We start from the raw sequence: 22,068 nt of genomic DNA, 5'->3' as shown, positions 1-22,068 counted from the left end.
ATGTACCAGTAGTTTCCCTTTTAGTCTATTCACAGATAATTTTAGTTGAAACAGAAAATGTTAAAAGTACAACAGGATATAGTGAAGTCAGTTTCCCTTCACTTCCATTCCATGGCCCACCAGTTCCCTTCTTGAAGGTGGCAATGCCTGACAGTTTTCTATGAACCCTTCCAAAGTGTTTTGTTACTTATTTTCAGAATAGCTAATTTCTTTCTTTTGAATAAAGGTTCTCTTTAGGTTTTGGTTTTGTTTCTATCTCAAACTTATTACTAATGTGTTTGGTTTATATTTTTGCTTTTTAGGAACAGTTAAATCAGTGCTTATCCTCTAAAGATCCTTTTTTTCATGGTTTATAAATTTCTTGTGTAGCAATTTTGTTACATTTTCTAACTTCATTATTGCTATTTTAGGGCCAATCTCTTAATAAGGCATAATATTGTTGGACTTTTGTCTTCCTGTTCAACGAATCTTGGAGTCTGTATTTTATGTGAGGGTTTATGTTCTTTAATTTATAATTGCTATTGTTGTATTTGTTTTGTTTTCTGTATATTATTTGGATCTTAATATTTATATGTTTCAGTTTTCTCTTTTCCATTATGCCTTCTGTTTTATGGAATATTCTTTGTTTCATTTTAGCTTTTAAACAAATTTTAAAGGTGACCAATCTTTTGAACTCTCTTAGTACTAAAAATAACATCGGTTTATATATTTATTTACTGCCATCAAAGCAAAAGCAAGAAGGTCCCATTCTTTCCATATAAGGAAATTTGGTTCCTCCCTCTTTTGACATCCCCTCTTTCTATTCTTTATCTGTCCCCCACCCTCAAGTTATTTTTTTCCTTTTACATTTGTTCTGTGAGGTGTAAGCTTCAGCCTGGTACTCAGATCTATTTTGTTATTCTTGGTTCAGTCCATCAGTTAACAACCATTGAGGACCCACTGTAAGCCAGATGGACACTGAACTAGGCACAGGAGGTGGGGCAATAAAGACAATTCTGTCCCTGCCTTCAGGGTCCCCTTTTTGGTTGAGAAGGCAGCATGACATGCAAACCAACAATGGCAAAAGATGTGGTATGTCAGGTGTACTGGAGACACGGAGGGAATGAGAGATGGAATGATGTTTGGTGAGTTAGCAAAGGCATCCCTGAGGAGGGACATTTCTGCTGAGTGTTACTGTAACAGCAGGACTTTATGAGATACAGGTTAAACCAACCGAAAGGACAAAAACCTGAGGATGCACAGGGGCATCGCCCTGTTCTCGGGTGGTAGCTAGAGAGGAGACTGGACAAAGGGATGTTGAGGCCAGATTATGGAGCACCTTGAATTCCAGGCCAAAGAGTTTCAATTTGTACCCTATGGCCACACCACAAGGGTTCTGAAGCAGGGAGTAACATGCTCAAGTAGTTTTTTAGGAGGAAAATTCAGGCTGTCTTGTGAAGCACATAGACAGTTAGGTGACTGTTGGAAAGAAAGCAGTTAAGTGGCTGCTGCAGGCATTCACGTGAGGTCTGATGAAGACTTGGACAAAGTGGCAGCAGTAGTGAGGGGGGAGGAAAGATGAGGTGTTTTGAGGTAGAATCTAAAAATACTAGTTACTGACTTGGGGGAGATTAGGAATTAGAGGATGACTCTGAGGGGTTTTGTTTTAACAAAGGTGTTAATAGATGGTTGAAACTATTTGACCGATTTAAGGAGTGCGGTGGAGTGTGAAGGGGTCTGCAGAGGCTAATTTGGAGAGAAGCAGAGGAGAGTTTGGTTTGGGACTTGTTGTATTTAATAAACCTGTGCCATGTCTAGGAAAACAGGTCTAGAAGCAATTGGAAATATGGGTCTGAAACTCAGGTGAGATTTGAGGGCTGCAGAAAGAGATGCAAAACTCACTTACTCTAAGAGGATGTTGAAGTCCATAAGAATAAATATAAAATCCCCCAAGGTAGAGCATGTAGACAGACCAGCAAAGGGCTGAGGATGGGCTCTTGGCAAAGACCAGTCTTTATGTGCAGGAAATCAAAACATATTGACCACTGACTCTGTTATGTGTCCAGCACAGGTGGCTAGAGCTTTTTCAGATGACTTGCTTTATCTTCTCAAGAACTCTGAATATGGAAACTATTACCACCCTACTCTGTGGGCCTGGAAACCAAGACTCAAAGGTATTTTTTAATAAGCTCAGTGGGATTGAAAACCAGGCCCAGATGCCAAATCCATGCTAGAGTAAGAGGTAAAAGAGAAGCAGAAAAAAAATAATGTGGAAGAGATAACATCCTACATGAGGCAGAGAAGACAACACCCAGAGGTCAAGCAGGATCAGGAGGAAGCCAAGCCACTGGTTTTCTCAATTAGAAAACTTATAGTGATCTGAGCATTCTCAGTTCCCAAGAGTACCTAAATCAGTTTGCACTGGGGGGAAGGGAGAGGTGAGGAAATGCAGAGAGCAGCTGTTTGATGACTGCCTCTTGGAGACATTTTGGTGGTACAGGAGTCATTAGGTGGTCTGGAGGGTGGCATCTGTTTTGTTTGTTAACATCTTTTGTTCTTTGAGGTCTTATATATTACTTGTCTTATCTCTGGGCTTCCGATGTGTTATTTTAAAAAAAATCAAAAGTAACTCTGCTGGATTTCCTTTCCTTGGATTTCCCTTCTGCTTGTTTAGTTTGTTTATTTGGAGTTCTTTTTTTTTTTTTCTTTTTTTTTTTTTTCTTTTTTCCTTCTACACATCTTTTTTCCTTCTACACATTTTTTCCTTCTACACTAAGACCAAGCTGTGTCTTAGTGACTCTCTTGGATCGCTAATTTTGTGTGAGACCCTGGGAGTTCCTTTTTGTTTCTTCTCTCAGGTCTTTCTATTCTGAAAGTGACACCAATTCCCTGATCGTGTCTCTCTCCTCCAGATGATAATTTTTCTTGCATTCTTTGACAACGAGAGAGTGTGGTGCCTGAAAGCAAGGACTCTTAAACCAGGCTGCCTGGGCCTAAATTCTGGCTCCACCAACTACCGGCTGGAAGACCCTGGGCAAGTTAGTTAGCCTTGCTGTGCCTCAGTTCCCTTATCTGTGAACTGGAACAATAATAGTACCTACTACCAAGGACTGTAGTGAAGATTAAATAAGATACTTTGTATAAAGTGTTTCGATCAAACAATGTCCAGTGTGTGATGTGCTTAACCATTATTAGCTGCTTTGTTGTTGCTATTTTAGGGAAAAACAGAGATTTCGGCTTCCTTGGTGAGTTCATTTGCCTAGAAATAGGCAAATCCTGGACACCAGGATGCATTTCCTCTAGTTTTTAAGGTGTCCAGCAATCAACAGTTTTAACCTTGGTCCAGATGTGGAACCGGAGTTGGAGGTGGCCACACCATGATAGTGTTTGATTGATGTCCCTGAAAAACAGGCCAGAAAATTTTTATTTCTACTTTACTAACTAGCTCTTCCAAAAATGTTGATTTTTGCTCTTATAGCTATCCACTCATCCCATCTAAAAATAACTTTTAACTTTCTGTGCCATATATGCCTATTTTATTTCAGTTGTCTTGCTGCATTGGCCAGAATTTCAAAAGTATTCAAGATGATAATGCTCGATCGCACCTACTTTTTGACATTTAGCTTAAAGAGATGTAGTATATCATCTTTTATTTTCTTCTGTTTTTAGTATTTTTATTAGGAATGAATCTTTTCAAAATGACTTTCTTGTATCCATTGAAAGATTCATTGGGTTTTACTCCTTTTTTTATTTTGTGTCATATGAATGAACTTCTTTATCTTGAAACATCACTCCATTCTGGGCCGAATTCTTATCAAGTTCTATTATTTTTTTTTTTATATCATTTAGTTATTTTTCCAGTAATTTAAAAAATTTAAATCTATATTCATTTAGAGTATAACCTATGGCAAGGTTCTTTTTTTATCTTACTGAGTTTTTTAAAAAGTAGCACATACCCTTTGTATATTTATAGACTAAAGAATAAAATCTACCTCAGCTTTCTCATATTTCTGTTCTTCATGGTAATTAATGTAGTTTATTGTATAGTGTTCCAGATTTTTTCTCTGCATCTCCATGTATGTTTTCCTCCCTCCCTCCCTACCTCTCTTCCTCCTTTCACCCCTTTCTCCTTTCCTCCCCTCCTTCCTTCTCTTCCTTCCCTCCCCTCCCCTCCCCTCCTCCTCCCCTCCCCTCCCCTCCCCCCTCCTCCTCCTCCTCCCCTCTCTCCCTCCATCTTCCTTCCTTCCTTTCTCCCTCCCTCCAATCCCTCCTTCCTTCCACACCCATTTTTTCTCTTTCCTTTTCCCTCCCTCCCTCTCTCCCTCCCTCTTTCCTTCTTTTCCCCCTTTCTTTACCCCCCCTTTTCTTTTCTTTTCTTTTTTTCTTTTCTTTTTCTTTTCTTTCCTTCTCTCATCCCTTCCTGCTTCCCTCCCTCCCTCCCTCCCTCCCTTCCTTCCTTCCTTTCTTACTTTTCTTTTTTTAAGACAAAAATGGAATCATCCTATCCATATAATCCTATAAATTTGTTTTTCACTTAACAGTATATCGTGAGCATCTTTATGTCCACAAGCATGTATCTACCTTATTCTTTTTAACAGCTGCAAGGTATTCCATAGTGTGCAGTGATCATAATTTATTTAGCCAGTTCCCTGTTGGTGGATGTTTGAATTGTTGCCATTTTTTTTTTGCTGCGACTACACAAAACAACCCAAGGGCATGTTTGTATGCACAAGTATTCTATAGGATAGATTACTAGAAATCGAGTTGCAGATCAAAAGGTGATGAATAGAATATGGGGTATTTTTTTAAATTCATTTTTATTGAGTATATTCACATATCATGCAGTCCTACAAAGCGTACATTCATTTGTTAACGGTACCATTATATAGTTGTGCATTCATCACCAAAATTAATTTTTGAACATCTTCATTACCACACACAAAAAAATAATGAGAATAAAAATTAAAGTGAAAAAGAACAATTAAAGTAAAAAAAAAAACACTGGGTGCCTTTTTTCTTTCCCCCTCATTTTTCTACTCATCCATCCATACACTGGACGAAGGGGAGTGTGGTCCATATGGCTTTCCCAGTAACCCTCATAAGCTACATTTTTATACAATCATCTTCAAGATTCATGAGTTCTGGGTTGTAGTGTGATAGTTTCAGGTATTTACTGCTAGCTATTCCAATTCATTAGAACCTAAAAAGGGTTGTCTTTATTGCATGTAAGATGCCCACCAGAGTGACGTCTCAGCTCCTTTTGGAATCTCTCTGCCACTGAAGCTTATTTCATTTCCTTTCACATCCCCCTTTTGGTCAAGAAGAACAACATAGGTTTTTAATCTATTCTTTGAGTCCCTGTAGTTGTATGCGAAGTGTGATGTGGGTGTTTATATATATTGTGTATTTTCCCTCAATCAGAGTCCACAGATCAGTTTCACAAGGGGATCACTGGCATATAAGGGAAAGAATTACCAGCACACAAATTAAGTAACTTGCCTAAAGTCCACTGTGGGGCTGGGATTTAAGCTCAGGGTATCTGACTCCAGTGGTATTAAAGGAGAAAAAGGTTCAAATGGCATATACATAGAACTATTCACAGTGCTGATCTCTGGAGGGGTGATGATGAGAGCGCCACAATAATTTTTTTTTTTTACAATGAAGATGTGTTACTTTTATAAGCAGAAGAAAAATAAAGTTCACTGGACAAAAAAGCAGTAACAGTGCTTGTAGGACGTAAATGTAAGGGGAAGTTATACTTAACTTGGGGTTTTTAAGGAGAGTGAGCAGGCTTGTGAATGAGGGAGCCAGTTGTCTTTTAAGAATCCTTTGACAAAATTCACATAGTCTCAAAAACCTCCCTCAAGATGTTTATGAACCGTAAAGGAAAAGATAGAAACTTTAGAGTAGAGAAACCCAGGAGAAACCACTTAATCAAGTGGTCAGGGTCAGCATCACCAGTATTAAAACATATCGACACCAGGATATGATATGATGCACTAAGTAGGACACATAATTTCTGTGGTATTTTTGCTAAAAATGCATCTTGAGAAAACATCAAGCAAACCCAAATTGAGGGACTTTCAAAAAAATAATCAATACTCTTAAAAAGTGTTAAGGACATGAATGACAGAGAAAGATTGAGTAACCATCACTGATTGCAGAAGACTAAGGAGAAATTACAGGTAACTACAATGGGGTGTCCTGGATAGGAATCTGGAAAGAAAGAGAATGTTAGTAAAAAACAAACAAAAACAACAACAACAACAAAAAAAAACCCAACAACAACAAAAAAAACCTGGTGAAATTTGAATGAGGTCTTTAGTTAATAGAATTGTTCCAAGTTAAATATACTATGGTTATATAAGATGTTAACATTCGGGGAAGCCCAGTCAGGGATATATGGAAACTGCTATGTGCTATTTTTGCAACTTTTCTATAAGCCTAAAATTAGCTCAAAATAAAGTTGTTTTTTTTTCTTTTTGAGAAAACTTTGACAAGATTCCTTACAAAAATTTTCTCTCTACTTTCTCTCTCTCTCATTTTTCTTGTAAATAAAAAGCCACTATAGAATTAGAGAAACTGTGTGGTTTTGGATAGACATTGGCTTAAGCATAGGAAGAAAGCTTAGGGTTAAGTCCCTTTCTTGGGTGGGTAAATGCTAATAATGACCTTCCCCGGTATTGCCTCTAGGCTCATTTTCTGATATGTTTAATTTCCCAGACCTTTCTAAAGTGTACAGTAACGAAAACCAAGCTGATGGGCGATTTTCCTGAAAATTTTATGAGGCCAACCAGGCAGAAAATTAGTCAATGCAAAATACTGCACTTAAGGGGAAAAAAAAAATCCAAACCAGACTTAATAGAGACTGATGGGTCTCAAGATTTCACTGAAGACATTGCCCCTGTGTTTGCCGCTATGGCCACAGTGGCCTGGGAATTGGTGCACGTCCTTGGGGAGATGACCAGACTCATGCAGTCCGCTGGAGGCACATGTGGATGAGGACCCCTCCTTTGTCATGAGGAAGCAGCCAACCTAAAGCAACTATATAGCAGGAGAATCTTTAAAGTTAAGGGTTTATAATATGTTCAGATGAAAATGTTGCACAGGGACAGCAGAATGGGAGTCTACATGTAGTCTGTAGGGGTTTGGGAGGGTGGGACTCTGACAGAGTACCTCTGGCTTGGTCCACAGGAAGGGAGATGCTGTGCTGGCCTGGGCCAGGCATCCTGGTTGCTGCAAAGCCAGACATGCTAGCTAGATACATGGGATGAAAACCTAAAGGTCTCCACATTTTTTCCTTAGGCGGCCTTCTGGTTAGTTATGTTGTTTCCTAGATGCCCTAAAAGGACAGCCCTGAGTAAATGATGTAAACAGTGAAGCTCCTGGAAAGCTATAGCCCCTCCAAAAATGACAAATATCATGTCTCTAGTGAGTTCGGTTGATATTAAATCAGTTCTAGCTCATTCCCAATGAAGAATTTAGTAATCTCTGAGCTAAAAATATTATATTTCTGAACTTACAAAACTGGGGACAAGACCATTTACTTATTCAATTAACAAGCATTTTGTGAGCACCCATTATATGCCAGTCACTGTACTAGCCCTGAGAACACAGCAGTGAGCAAGATTTTCATGGAAGTCCTAGGCCAGGAGATTGTCCTCTGAGCCTGAAACAACCAGCTCACCTACCTCACTCACTAGTGCCTCAGCTCAAAAGGCTTGGTTTGCACCAAAATAAAAGTTTGCCTATATATAATCCTGGAATTTTTAAACATTATATGTATTTTATATTATATTAATATCCTTTCAACAGTGCTAAAAGGAAAAGAAGAAAGATGTTTTCATGTATATGTCACATGTTTAATTTACATAATTTTGAAGCAGCATTTGGTCCCTGTAATCATAAACAAACACACATACCCTCTCCCTACTCTCCCTAGCCACTCCCTGCAAGAAATGTTGCTGAAGACACTTTGGTAAACTTCGTGGGTTTGCTCAGTACCTATGGCAGTCAGATACGTGTTCACCAAGGCACAGCAAGCTCTGAGAGAGTGCAGCATGGCGAGCTGGCAGTGTCCAGTGGGAGCCAAGCTTTCTCGGCTGCTGGGTGGACATTTCTCCCTCCCCAAAATTCAATCTCTTGGGTCAGATTCCAAGCTGTAACCTCAAAACAGTGAACCAACTAGAGTGGTACTAACTCAGTTCCACAACACTGTTAGTAACCTCTTTCCTGACCCTCTAGAGGCTCTGGGTCTTTTCATTTAGTAGAGATAGTTTTTTGAATGTCTTCATGCCTTGAGTTGGTAAAATGATTATAGTTCTGAATTTTTACTCTATATAAAGAGTGCAGTGGGTAAATAATGAACAGTATGTTTATTTATCAGGTAGAAAAATCAAGGATAAGTAATTAATTTACAAGACTCACCTTTCCTAACTCAGTGGAATTATATGGATGGTCACTTACTCAAAGTACTTCTTTTAGAGAATGAAGTCCAAACTTGTTAACAGAGCTTTCCACCATCTGAAACACCCTTTCCAAATCTTCCACCTACCCCTCACGTGCCCTTTGTTAAGCTCTAGGAGACTGTCTACCATGTACTTACATATATCTCAGCTTTTTCTTTTCTTTCTCTGCCATTAAGTCCCACTTCATCAAATGCCACCCTTCCCTGAAGCCTTCTTCAGTCTTCCTCAGTCACCATAATCAGTCTTTCCCTTGGGCATCCCGAGCCCTTTGCAGCACCTCCCCTGTGGCGCACATCATTCGCTGCTCTGATTCTTGTGTTGACATGGCTTCTCCTCTCCTGAATTAGCAGCTCCTTGAGGTGGCAGAGACTTGTGCATTCATCTTTGTGTCCTTTGAGTATCCAGCAGAGTGAATTTGCTAATGTTAATTAAGTGCTTACACGGTGCCAGCCACATCTAAGTACTTTATATATATTATATTTAATTCATAACTCTATGAGAGAGACACTTATCCTCATTTTGCAGATAGAGGGCCAAGGCACAGAAAGGTTAAGGATCTTGTGCAAAGCCACAGAGGAAATAAGTGATGAAGTTGGGATTTTTGAGCCCAGGCAGTCAATTAGGAGTCAGGTCTCCTAAACACTACTTGAAACTGGAATGATCCACTATAATGCTCATGCTTTTTATTGTATGTTGCACTGGCATACTCACAGCTAGCATTAAATACCAGTATGTCACAGTCACTGGGCTAAGTGTCACGTATTTATTATCTCAGTTAATCTTCACCAAAACTTGTACAAGGCAATACTACAGTGTGTGCCTATTAAGAATTTACAGTTTAGTGAGTAAATGGATGAACAATGATAGACGCAAAGTTCAGGAAGAGAACTAAAGTTGAGTGCCTTTTTTTTCAGTAGGAAAAAAATCCCACATTTTATGAAAAATTTCACATATTCAACAAAGTTGAAAGAATTTCACAGTGAGCAGCCATTCACCTACCACCTGGCTTCGACCATTAACATTTTACTCTCTGTGCTCCCTGTCCATCTCTGTGTTCCCTCTCTTGAGCCATCTGTCCATCTTATGTCTTGATGCATTTCCAAGTAAATTACAGACACAAGTACACTTTCTCTCAGTACTTCAGCATGAGTATCATTAAGTAGAGTTCATTATTTCTTTGCAGTTTTTTCTTTTGAGGTAAGATTTGTACATTTCACTGTAGATACATTTTAAGTGTATATTTGCTGAGTTTGGACAAATGCCTACACCTGGGTAACAAACGGATTTCAAGATATAGAACATTATCATCACCTAGAAAGTTGCCCCATGCCCCTTTCCAGTCAAACCCAACCCCCACTTTCCAGAGGAATTCCTACTCTTTTTATAGTGTATGTTATATGCTATCATGTTCCAAAATAATAATAATTGAAGGAAACTCACTGAGGTCCTCCCCCCCCCAAAAAAAACCAGCAAGATAGTATAAATGAGAAGTAGACAGAAAAAAGAAACTAAGAATATTGAACAGTACCAGGAGAGCACCTATGATATGCCAGGCACTTTCATAAATAATATATTATTTAATCTCAAGATTATTATTATTTCCATTATTATTATTATTATTTCCATTTTATAGGTGAAGTTACAAAGTTGTGTAGCTATTAAGTAATAAAGCTGCTCTTTGACTCTAAAGTCCATGCTTTTTCCATTCTAGCCCCCAAAAAAGCAAGAAAACAGGTAAAATAAAAGATAATTGTAAATGTTAATATGGTTTCAAATAATGTGCTCAAGTATTTGCAAAATTGTGTTACCTCATCTTTTAAGTAGTTTAGCGGTGGGAGATGACAAGGGTAGGGCACTAAAATACTTCTGCAGTTCTTGCAAAGGGCCTAAGGTCAATGTTGGCCTTGAGTTATCTTGTGTGACCCTAGGGATGGGATTCCATGTTCTCAGGAAAAAAAGGCAATTTTTTATGTCTGGTGATAAAAGTGGGAAGTCTTGAAATTGACTATTAAATAGGGCATAGCAACCCAAACAAGGAAGCATCTTATACGTTGAAGAGGTTTGGTTGGTGCTTTCAAATTTGATTTTAATAGGGTTCATTTGTTAGTTCTTTTAAAAAAGAGTGAAAATTATATTTGTAACTGAATTTTTTTAAATGTCTAATTGGGGACCTTAGAAATAATTTTATCTGCTACTTTCTGATTTCTGAATTGAGTTTCCTTTACAATGATAGATTGAATATACAAATAAAGCATGAGGAAGAATTGAAGATTACTTCTAGGATTCTTACTTGAAATCCAAGAAAAAGGATTGGGCTTGTTACAGTAGATTGTCACAGGGCTCCTGGGTAAAGTTAAGGGAGCTATTTTGGGAGAAAAAAAAAAAAGGGACAGTGGGGTGTTAAATTGATACCTACTTGGTTATATAAGAGAGAAGAATTTCCTCTTCTGGACTGTGGCCTCCAGCGTGGTGGAATGAACAGCTGTGTTAGGCTCTATTGGGCTGTGAAGACTAAGACACACGCACGTGGCCTTGGATGATGGGATAACAAAGCATGGGAACTGGCTCCACTTGGCCAGGCCTGTGGAGAGTTGGAGCAGTGACTCTGGAGACGACTGGAAGTAAGGCAGGCATCCAGCAGTCCTACTCTGTGGTCTCTGGTGTCTATACTGTGCACCTCCCTTCTGTTGCTTCTAGGACTCCCTCTCCTGCCCCAACCCTCCACCTATGGGTCCCATGACCAAAGCTTGCAAAGAGGACATCCCCTGGGTCTTCCAGGCCTTCTGTCCTTTGCCCCTGACCCTCTGCAAAGATCTATATTAATGGTAGCTGCGGATGATAAAGAGTAGTTCCTCCTCCTTAGGCAGTAACACAATTGTGTTTAATAGCCTGCTTGAATTGAAGAGAATTTTTTAAAATAACTTTGTTTTCTCATTATGAAATCCTTTTATTTTTATGGGAGACTATTTGGAAAGTACAGAAAAGCATAATGAAGATAATTGAGATTCCCATTAGTGATATCTTGATATCATTCCTTTTAGGCATCTGCCATTTTATTGTTTGTTTTCTATTTGTTTCCTCTGTTTCTTGCCTTCCTGTGTGTTGCTTGTACATATTTTTAGGATTTTGTCTTGAATAATTTATAGTATTTTTAAATGAATCTCTTTGTGCAGTTTCCTTAGTTGTTGTTCTGGGTATTACCATAAATATATGTGACATCACAATCTATTGTGTTACTACTTTGTGTTAAAATATAGAAACCTTACTTCCATTTAGGCTCCTTTACTGCCCCCTTTAAAATATTGAGTATCAGATCATGTTTTAATTTTTGTTTCAGTCATCAAATATGATTTTAAAACTCATGAGGATAGCCTATTATATTTCCTCATATTTCTGCTCCCTCTGTTGTTCTTTAGTCCTTTCTGATGAGCCAGGATTTCTTCTTCTATCATTTCCTTTCAATCTGAAGTACTTCCTTTAACCATTCTTTAAGGCTATGTCTACTAGTTGCACCTTCTTTTAGTTTTCCTTCACCTAAGAATGTCTTTTATTTCCCTTCATTTTTTTTTTTTTTTTTTATCATCATTTTATTGAGATATATTCACATACCACGCAGTCATACAAAACAAATTGTACTTTCGATTGTTTACAGTACCATTACATAGTTGTACATTCATCACCTAAATCAATCCCTGACACCTTCATTAGCACACACACAAAAATAACAAGAATAATAATTAGAGTGAAAAAGAGCAATTGAAGTAAAAAAGAACACTAGGTACCTTTGTCTGTTTGTTTGCTTCCCCTACTTTTCTACACATCGATCCATAAACTAGACAAAGTGGAGTTTGGTCCTTATGGCATTCCCAATCCCACTGTCACCCCTCATAAGCTACATTTTTATACAACTGTCTTCGAGATTCATGGGTTCTGGGTTGTAGTTTAATAGTTTCAGGTATCCACCACCAGCTACCCCAATTCTTTAGAACCTAAAAAAGGTTGTCTAAAGTGTGCGTAAGAGTGCCAACCAGAGTGATCTCTCGGCTCGTTTTGGAATCTCTCTGCCACTGAAGCTTATTTCATTTCCTTTCACATCCCCCTTTTGGTCAAGAAGATGTTCTCCATCCCACGATGCCGGGTCTACATTCCTCCCCGGGAGTCATATTCCACGTTGCCAGGGAGATTCACTTCCCTGGGTGTCTGATCCCACGTAGGGGGGAGGGCAGTGATTTCACCTTTCAAGTTGGCTTAGCCAGAGAGAGAGGGCCACATCTGAGCAACAAAGAGGCATTCAGGAGGAGACTCTTAGGCACAAATACAGGGAGGCCTAGCCTCTCCTTGCCGCAACCGTCTTCCCAAGGGTAAAACTTATGGTAGAGGGCTCAACCCATCAAACCACCAGTCCCCTATGTCTGTGGTCATGTTAGCAACCATGGAGGTGGGGTAGGCGAATACCCCTGCATTCTCCACAGGCTCCTCAAGGGGGCACTACATCGTTTTTTTTTTTTGTTTTTTTTTTTCCTTGTTTGTCTTTTTTCTTTTTTTTTTTTTTTAACTTTCCCTTCTTTTTTCAAATCAACTGTATGAAAAAAAAAGTTAAAAAGAAAACAAACATACAATAAAAGAACATTTCAAAGAGACCATAGCAAGGGAGTAAGAAAAAGACAACTAACCTAAGATAACTGCTTAACTTCCAACATGTTCCTACTTTACCCCAAGAAAGTTACATACTATAGCAACATTTCAGTGAACTTGTTCCTACTACATCCATCAGAAATTAACAGACCATAGTCATTTCTGGGCATCCCCAGAACGTTAAATAGCTTATCTGTTCTTCTTGGATTATTGTTCCCCCTTCCTTAATTGCTCTCTACTGCTAGTTCCCCTACATTCTACATTATAAACCATTTGTTTTACATTTTTCAAAGTTCACATTAGTGGTAGCATATAATATTTCTCTTTTGTGCCTGGCTTATTTCGCTCAGCATTATGTCTTCAAGGTTCATCCATGTTGTCATATGTTTCACCAGATCGTTCCTTCTTACTGCCGCGTAGTATTCCATCGTGTGTATATACCACATTTTATTTATCCACTCATCTGTTGATGGACATTTGGGTTGTTTCCATCTCTTGGCAATTGTGAATAATGCTGCTATGAACATTGGCGTGCAGATATCTGTTCGTGTCACTGCTTTCCGATCTTCCGGGTATACCGAGAAGTGCAATCGCTGGATCGAATGGTAGCTCTATCTCTAGTTTTCTAAGGAACTGCCAGACTGACTTCCAGAGTGGCTGAACCATTATACAGTCCCACCAACAATGAATAAGAGTTCCAATTTCTCCACATCCCCTCCAGCATTTGTAGTTTCCTGTTTGTTTAATGGCAGCCATTCTAACCGGTGTTAGATGGTATCTCATTGTGGTCTTAATTTGCATCTCTCTAATAGCTAGTGAAGCTGAACATTTTTTCATGTGTTTCTTGGCCATTTGTATTTCCTCTTCAGAGAACTGTCTTTTCATATCTTTTGCCCATTTTATAATTGGGCTGTCTGTACTATTGTCATTGAGTTGTAGGATTTCTTTATATATGCAAGATATCAGTCTTTTGTCAGATACATGGTTTCCAAAAATTTTTTCCCATTGAGTTGGCTGCCTCTTTACCTTTTGAGAAATTCCTTTGAGGTGCAGAAACTTCTAAGCTTGAGGAGTTCCCATTTATCTATTTTCTCTTTTGTTGCTTGTGCTTTGGGTGTAAAGTCTAGGAAGTGGCCTCCTAATACAAGGTCTTGAAGATGTTTTCCTACATTATCTTCTAGGAGTTTAATGGTACTTTCTTTTATATTGAGATCTTTGGTCCATTTTGAGTTAATTTTTGTGTAGGGGGTGAGGTAGGGGTCCTCTTTCATTCTTTTGGATATGGATATCCAACTCTCCCAGCCCCATTTGTTGAAAAGACCATTATGGCTCAGTTCGGTGACTTTGGGGGCCTTATCAAAGATCAGTCGGCCATAGATCTGAGGGTCTATCTCTGAATTCTCAATTCGATTCCATTGATCTATATGTCTATCTTTGTGCCAGTACCATGCTGTTTTGGCAACTGTGGCTTTATAATAAGCTTCAAAGTCAGGGAGTGTAAGTCCTCCCACTTCGTTTTTCTTTTTTAAAGTGTCTTTAGCAATTCGAGGCATCTTCCCTTTCCAAATAAATTTGATAACTAGCTTTTCCAAGTCTGCAAAGTAGGTGTTGGAATTTTGATTGGGATTGCATTGAATCTGTAGATGAGTTTGGGTAGAATTGACATCTTAATAACATTTAGCCTTCCTATCCATGAACATGGAATATTTTTCCATCTTTTAAGGTCCCCTTCTATTTCTTTTAGTAGAGTTATGTAGTTTTCTTTGTATAGGTCTTTTACATCTTTGGTTAAGTTGATTCCTGGGTACTTGATTTTTTTAGTTGCTATTGAAAATGGTATCTTTTTCTTGAGTGTCTCTTCAGTTTGTTCATTTCTAGCATATAGAAACATTACTGACTTATGTGCATTAATCTTGTATCCCGCTACTTTGCTAAATTTGTTTATTAGCTCTAGTAGGTGTATCGTTGATTTCTCAGGGTTTTCTAGATATAAGATCATATCATCTGCAAACAATGACAGTTTTACTTCTTCTTTTCCAATTTGGATGCCTTTTATTTCTTTGTCTTGCCGGATTGCCCTGGCTAGCACTTCCAGCACAATGTTGAATAACAGTGGTGACAGCGGGCATCCTTGTCTTGTTCCTGATCTTAGAGGGAAGGCTTTCAGTCTCTCACCATTGAGTACTATGCTGGCTGTGGGTTTTTCATATATGCTCTTTATCATGTTGAGGAAGTTTCCTTCAATTCCTACCTTTTGAAGTGTTTTTATCAAAACGGATGTTGGATTTTGTCAAATGCTTTTTCAGCATCTATTGAGATGATCAATTGATTTTTCCCTTTCGAGTTTTTAATGTGTTGTAATACATTGATTGTTTTTCTTATGTTGAACCATCCTTGCATGCCTGGAATGAACCCCACTTGGTCATGGTGTATGATTTTTTTAATGTGTCTTTGGATTCGATTTGCAAGTATTTTGTTGAGGATTTTTGCATCTATATTCATTAGGGAGATTGGCCGGTAGTTTTCCTTTTTTGTAGCATCTTTGCCTGGTTTTGGTATTAGATTGATGTTAGCTTCATAAAATGAATTAGGTAGTGTTCCATTTTTTTCAATGTTTTGAAAGAGTTTGAGTAAGATTGGTGTCAGTTCTTTCTGGAAAGTTTGGTAGAATTCCCCTGTGAAGCCATCTGGCCCTGGGCATTTATTTGTGGGAAGATTTTTGATGACTGATTGGATCTCTTTGCTTGTGATGGGTTGGTTGAGGTCTTCTATTTCTTCTCTGGTCAGTCTAGGTTGTTCATATGTTTCCAGGAAATTGTCCATTTCTTCTACATTATCCAGTTTGTTGCCATACAGTTGTTCATAATATCCTCTTATAATTTTTTTAATTTCTTCAGGATCTGCAGTTATGTCACCTTTTTCATTCATTATTTTGTTTATATGGGTCTTCTCTCTTTTTGATTTTGTCAGTCTAGCTAGGGGCTTGTCAATCTTGTTGATCTTCTCAAAGAACCAACTTTTGGTGATATTTATCCTTTCTATTGTTTTTTTGTTCTCTATGTCATTTATTTCTGCTTTAATCCTTGTTATTTCTTTTCTTGTACTTGGTTTAGGATTGGTTTGCTGTTCATTTTCTAGCTTCTTCAGTTGATCCATTAGTTCTTTGATTTTGGCTCTTTCTTCCTTTTTAATATATGCGTTTAGTGCTATAAATTTTCCCCTTAGCACTGCTTTTGCTGCATCCCATAGGTTTTGGTATGTTGTGTTCTCATTTTCATTCGTCTCTATATATTTAGCAATTTCTCTTGCTATTTCTTCTTTAACCCATTGATTGTTTAGGAGTGTGTTGTTTAACCTCCAGGTATTTGTGAATTTTCTAAGTCTCTGATGGTTATTGACTTCTAATTGTATTCCATTGTGGTCAGAGAATGTGCTTTGAATAATTTCAATCTTTTTAAATTTATTGAGGCTTGTTTTATGTCCCAGCATATGATCTATTCTGGAGAAAGTTCCGTGAGCACTAGAAAAGTATGTGTATCCTGTTGATTTGGGATGTAATGTCCTGTAGATGTCTGTTAAATCTAATTCATTTATCAGATTGTTTAGGTTTTCAATTTCCTTATTGGTCTTCTGTCTGGTTGATCTATCTATAGGAGAGAGTGATGTGTTGAAGTCTCCCACAATTATTGTGGAAACATCAATTGCTTCCTTTAGTTTTGCCAATGTTTCTCTCATGTATTTTGTGGCACCTTGATTGGGTGCATAGACATTTACGATTGTTATTTCTTCTTGCTGAATTGCCCCTTTTATTAGTATGTAGTGGCCTTCTTTGTCTCTCAAAACATCCCTGCATTTGAAGTCTATTTTATCTGAGATTAATATTGCTACACCTGCTTTCTTTTGGCTGTAGCTTGCATGAAATATTTTTTTCCATCCTTTCACTTTCAGTTTCTTTGTGTCCCTGTGTCTAAGATGAGTCTCTTGTATGCAACATATTGATGGTTCATTTTTTTTGATCCATTCTGCGAATCTATATCTTTTAATTGGGGAGTTTAATCCATTTACATTCAACGTTAAAACCGTGAAGGCATTTCTTGAATCGGCCATCTTATCCTTTGGATTATGTTTGCCATATTTTTCCCTCTCTCTATTAATATCCTTTATTGTACCCATACCGAATCTCTTTAGTACTGAACCTTTCTCCAAGTCTCTCTGTCCTGTCTTTGTTTCTCTGTCTGTAGGGCTCCCTTTAGTATCTCCAGTAGGGCAGGTCTCTTGTTAGCAAATTCTCTCAGCATTTCTTTGTCTGTGAAAAATTTAAGCTCTCCCTCAAATTTGAAGGAGAGCTTTGCTGGATAAAGTATTCTTGGCTGGAAATTCCTCTCACTCAGAATTTTAAATATATCGTGCCACTGCCTTCTCGCCTCCATGGTGGCTGCTGAGTAGTCACTACTTAGTCTTATGCTGTTTCCTTTGTATGTGGTGAATTGCTTTTCTCTTGCTGCTTTCAGAACTTGCTCCTTCTCTTCTATGTTTGACAGTGTGATCAGTATATGTCTCGGAGTGGGTTTTTTTGGATTTATTCTATTTGGAGTTCGCTGAGCATTTATGATTTGTGTATTTATGTTGTTTAGAAGATTTGGGAAGTTTTCCCCAACAATTTCTTTGAATACTCTTCCTAGACCTTTACCCTTTTCTTCCCCTTCTGGGACACCAATGAGTCTTATATTCGGACGTTTCATATTATCTATCATATCCCTGAGGTCCATTTCGAGTTTTTCAATTTTTTTCCCCATTCTTTCTTTTATGTTTTCATTTTCCATTCTCTCATCTTCCAGGTCACTGATTCGTTGTTCAACTTCCTCTAGTCTTGTACTATGAGTGTCCAGAATCTTTTTAATTTGGTCAACAGTTTCTTTAATTTCCATAAGATCATCCATTTTTTTATTTAGTCTTGCAATGTCTTCTTTATGCTCTTCTAGGGTCTTCTTGATTTCCTTTGTCTCCCGTACTATGGTCTCATTGTTCATCTTTAGTTCTTTGAGTAGCTGCTCTAGGTGCTGTGTGTCTTCTGGTCTTTTGATTTGGGTGCTTGGGCTTGGGTTATCCATATCGTCTGGTTTTTTCATATGCTTTATAATTTTCTGTTGTTTTTGGCCTCGTGGCATTTGCTGACCTTGATAGGGTTCTTTTAGGGTTTGTAGACCAGTTGAAGTCCTTATCTCTAATTTATCAGATCTACAGCTTCGTGGAGTACACTTTCTCTAACTAACCAGCAGGTGGCGTCCACGAGCCACCTGTTCTCCACAAGCCAGATCTCCCCTGCTTAGCCTTTTTGGTGAGTGGGGGAGTGAGTCTTGTGGGGCCCAATTGGTGTCCCAAGCTTGCGTGTGTAGTTGGTGTTGCCTGCCCTGTATGTGGGGCGTGTTTCTGGGCAGTCGGGGAGGGGGGGTGGCCCTAACAATCAAATCTCCCTGATGATCCTAGAGTTTTAAAGCTACTGCAATAGTCTAATCCTTCAGTTCAGTCCTGCCACAGTTTGTCTCTGCCACTGACCCACAAGTGTTTGGTATTGGCGTATGGCTCCTGAGACTTGCAAGTGGGCCCCTCTTCCAGGCTGTGCACCCCGGGTCCTCTGTTGAGGGATGACTGTGCTATGTCGCAGGTGAGTGCCGTCCCCCCAGGGCAGTTCTGGGCTGCTGGGCTGTGTTGGGAGGCTCCCAGTCTGCTCAAATGATGGCTGAATGGGGCTCTGTTAATTCACACTGCTCCCCCTTCCCAGCTCTGGGACATTCAGCTGAGGTTGCAGGGAAGGCTAATGTCCACGCCCAGTTTTGTGGTGTGTGCCTGTTATTTGAAGCACTTCCGTCACACTGGGTTGTCTGGGGCAGCTCTGGGCTATGGGGCTGGCGATGGGCAGGAGTGTTTCCTGTCCACCAGGATGGTGGCTGTGAGCGGACACCCCCCTTTTCTTGGGAAGTTGTGTTGTTTAGTGAATTTTCTCAGCCACTGGATTATTGCCTTTTGTCTCAGAGCTCTCTTAGTTCTGCTCTTGACTTGACGTGCCCAAATTTCAATTCTTTGAAGCTTTCTGTATTGAGCTTCTTAGAGTAATTGTTTTAGAAAAAGCAAAAAGGATTTAAAAAAAAAAAAAAAAAAAACGGCCCTCCTCAGAGATCTAATGGGTTATTGAAATGCTAATAGACAAAGCAACCAGGGCCATTAAGGAAAAGTGCCCAGGGCAGAGAGATCAGCCTTGCTTCGGGATTTGCATATGCGCCTCAAGGCCTGATCTCCGCCCTTCCCCTTTCTGTGTTCACCAGAACTCCAAAAATCCTCTGCTTTTATTTTGGAGTTTTTCGTGTTGTTTTTTTTCTATGCCTGTCTCCTCTCTGCTGGGCTGGCTGCTCTCAGAGTCTCTGGTGTCTGGCCTCAGTCTATCTATGGTTGGAGTTTGAATCAGTAGAATGAGTTTCCGGTAAGAGCAGCCACTGCAATTCTCCCTTCTCCTTCCTGGAGCTGACAGCCCCTCCTCCCCCGGGACTGAGCCTGGCAGGGAGGGGCGCGGGTCCCCTGGCCGCAAAAACTTACAGATTTCGCTGATCTCAGCAGTTCCACGTTTTCATGAGTGTTGTATGAAGTATGTCCAAAGACAGATTGCTCTGTGGTGTCCAGTCCACGCAGTTCCTGGCTTTTTACCTACTTTCCTGGAGGAGTAACTAAAACATACAGCTCACCAGTCTGCCATCTTGCCCCGCCTCCAGTGCTTCCTCGGCATGTGTCTCTCGGCATTCAAGGACATCATGGATTTTCACATCAGAGAGATATCTGTTCAGATCACAGCATTTAACCACCATGACCTCTGGCAAGTCCTCTAAACCCTCACAGTTGAGTGTTCTCATCTGTTTGTGTTAGGCAGCCCCAACAGAGAAAAACCAAATCATTCACAGGCTCAGAAGACAGCTAGTGCCAGGAGAGACCCAGATAGATAAACTGATTCTCTTATCTCTGCCATCTTCTTGCCACCAGCACCAAGTTGAGGCCGTGTGTTTTCTCTCTACAAGCCAAGAATGCCTGGAGTCATCAGAAAGCTGGAAGAGGCAAGGAAGGATTCTCTCCTAGAGCCTTCCGAGGGAGCGTGACCCTGCCAGCACCTTGATTTTGTACTTCTCTCCCTTCATTTTTGAAGTATAGTTTTTCCATATGTAGAATTCATGGTTAACAGTTCTTTTTTTCTTTCAACTTTAAGAATATGCCATTTCCTTCTGGCCTCCATGGCTTCAGACGAAAAATCTATTGTCATTTCAATTGCTATTCCCTTAGTGGTAAAGTTTTATTTCTCTTTGCTTTTAAGATTTTTTTCTTTGTCTTTAATTTCAAGAAATTTAATTATGCTGTGTCTTGGTGTGGATTTCTTTGGGTTTATCCTATTTTAGGTTTATTCACTTTCTTTTATCTGTATATTTATATCTTTAACCATTTTTTTTTTTTTTTTTTTTTTTTTTTTTAGTTTTTGGACATTATCATTTAAAATACTCTTTCAGCCCCTCACTTTTTCTCCTCTTCTTCCGAGACTCCAGTGAATGAATGTTGGGTCTTTGTTGTTGTCCCACAAGTTTCTGAGGCTCTTTTCTCTGCCCTTCCCACCTCATCTATTTTGTCTCTTTTGTCTATTGGGTAAATTCTATTGATCTGTTTCTATCCTCTGACATCTCTTTTATTGAGCTTATCCAGGGTTTTTATTTCTGTTAATATTTCAGTTCAATAATGTCCATTTGGTTCCTTTTTTATAATTTCTCTTTGGAGAGATTTTCTATGTTTTCATTTGTTTCAAGAGGATTTGCTTCTTGAAATATTTTTTGATGGCTGCTTTCAAATAGTTTTAAGCTAATTCTGACATCAGAGTCATTTTGGTGCTGGCATTGGTTGATTTTCTTTTCTTAGTCAAGTTGTTATTTTCCTGTTTCTTAGTCTGATGGGTGATTTTCAATTCTATCCTGCACATTTCGTCTATCACACCAGGCAACTATGGGTCCTATTTAAATCTTTTATTTTAGTAGGTAGTCACTCTGTTTTGGTTTAGCACATGGGTTGGGTTCTACTTTTGGGGCTGTGGTTCCAATGACAATTTAATTTTCAGTGCCATTTGTGCAGTTTGGTTTCTTTGGTACTGTTGTGTTCCTGTTGGTCCTGCTAGAAGGAGAGAAGGAATTTCCTTAGGTCATGCTGCCTGGTGCCTCTAGGTGGGAGAAGGGAGTCTCTGGGGATGAAAAGTACTTCCCAGGGGCCAAGTAGGGAGGCAGAGTGCCTCCCTGGATTGCCTTATTATCAGTGGGGCTCCTGATCGAGCCTTCTTACTGGTGCTGCCAGCTGGCCTGGTGGTGTCAGCAGAATTCCCATTCAATACTGGGGAGGAACAAGCCTACCTGAGCTGCCTTCTGTTGCTGAGTTTGGGCTTGGGAAACATCAGGCCTGAGCTACCTTCTTCTGCTGGGTAGAGGCTCATAAGATGCTCTGGAGCTGTGTTGTCCTGTGGTCCCTAACCAGTTTGCCTTTCTTTTTCCACTTTTCATACTTCTTTAATTGCCTGTTGTGTTATTTTCTGGGTTTCTAGTTGTACTTAGCAAGGGGTTGCAGAAAGAAACAAGTTTTTGCCATCTTGTCTGGACTGGACAGGGTTCTATTTAACCATTCACCTTTTGGATGACTATGCTGTTTTAAATGGTGAATGTTTGAGGCGATATGATGGGGACCCTTCCAACAGCCTTGTGATCTGAAAGCCTTCCTTACTTCACAGACCCATGGGCCTGGGCCTGGTTGGCAGCCCAGTACAGGCTGTTACTCATCTGTCTTCTGCTTGCTTGGCTGGTGATTTCAGTTTTTCATGTCTGCTTTAAAGCCAGGCATTTCTTCTTGTTCTTACAGTCATTGGATGATGCATAGTTTGTCAAACTTCTAGCATGAGTAAAACAGATAAATTGTCATC

The 22,068-nt window shown here is 39.3% G+C and overlaps 1 protein-coding gene across 9 annotated transcripts in view; it reads left to right on the top strand.

Annotated features, from left to right (window-relative positions):
- The window catches only part of ZHX3 (zinc fingers and homeoboxes 3), a 198,073-nt gene that overhangs the window by 99,598 nt on the left and 76,407 nt on the right, over positions 1 to 22,068 (top strand). Inside the window, exon 1 of one of the 9 annotated variants that reach the window (XM_037811736.1) lies at positions 10,989 to 11,068. The exons of the other annotated variants lie outside the window; for them this stretch is intronic. The gene's annotated coding sequence lies outside the window, so the exon portion shown is untranslated. Of the gene's footprint in view, positions 1 to 10,988; positions 11,069 to 22,068 lie in introns of those variants that run through there. 9 annotated transcript variants of the gene reach the window in all.

Source organism: Choloepus didactylus, chromosome 19 (genome assembly GCF_015220235.1).
Source record: "Choloepus didactylus isolate mChoDid1 chromosome 19, mChoDid1.pri, whole genome shotgun sequence".
Lineage (NCBI taxonomy): Eukaryota > Metazoa > Chordata > Mammalia > Pilosa > Megalonychidae > Choloepus > Choloepus didactylus.
The sequence above is the reverse complement of the archived record's forward strand: the minus strand, read 5'-3'. Positions and strand labels throughout refer to the sequence as shown.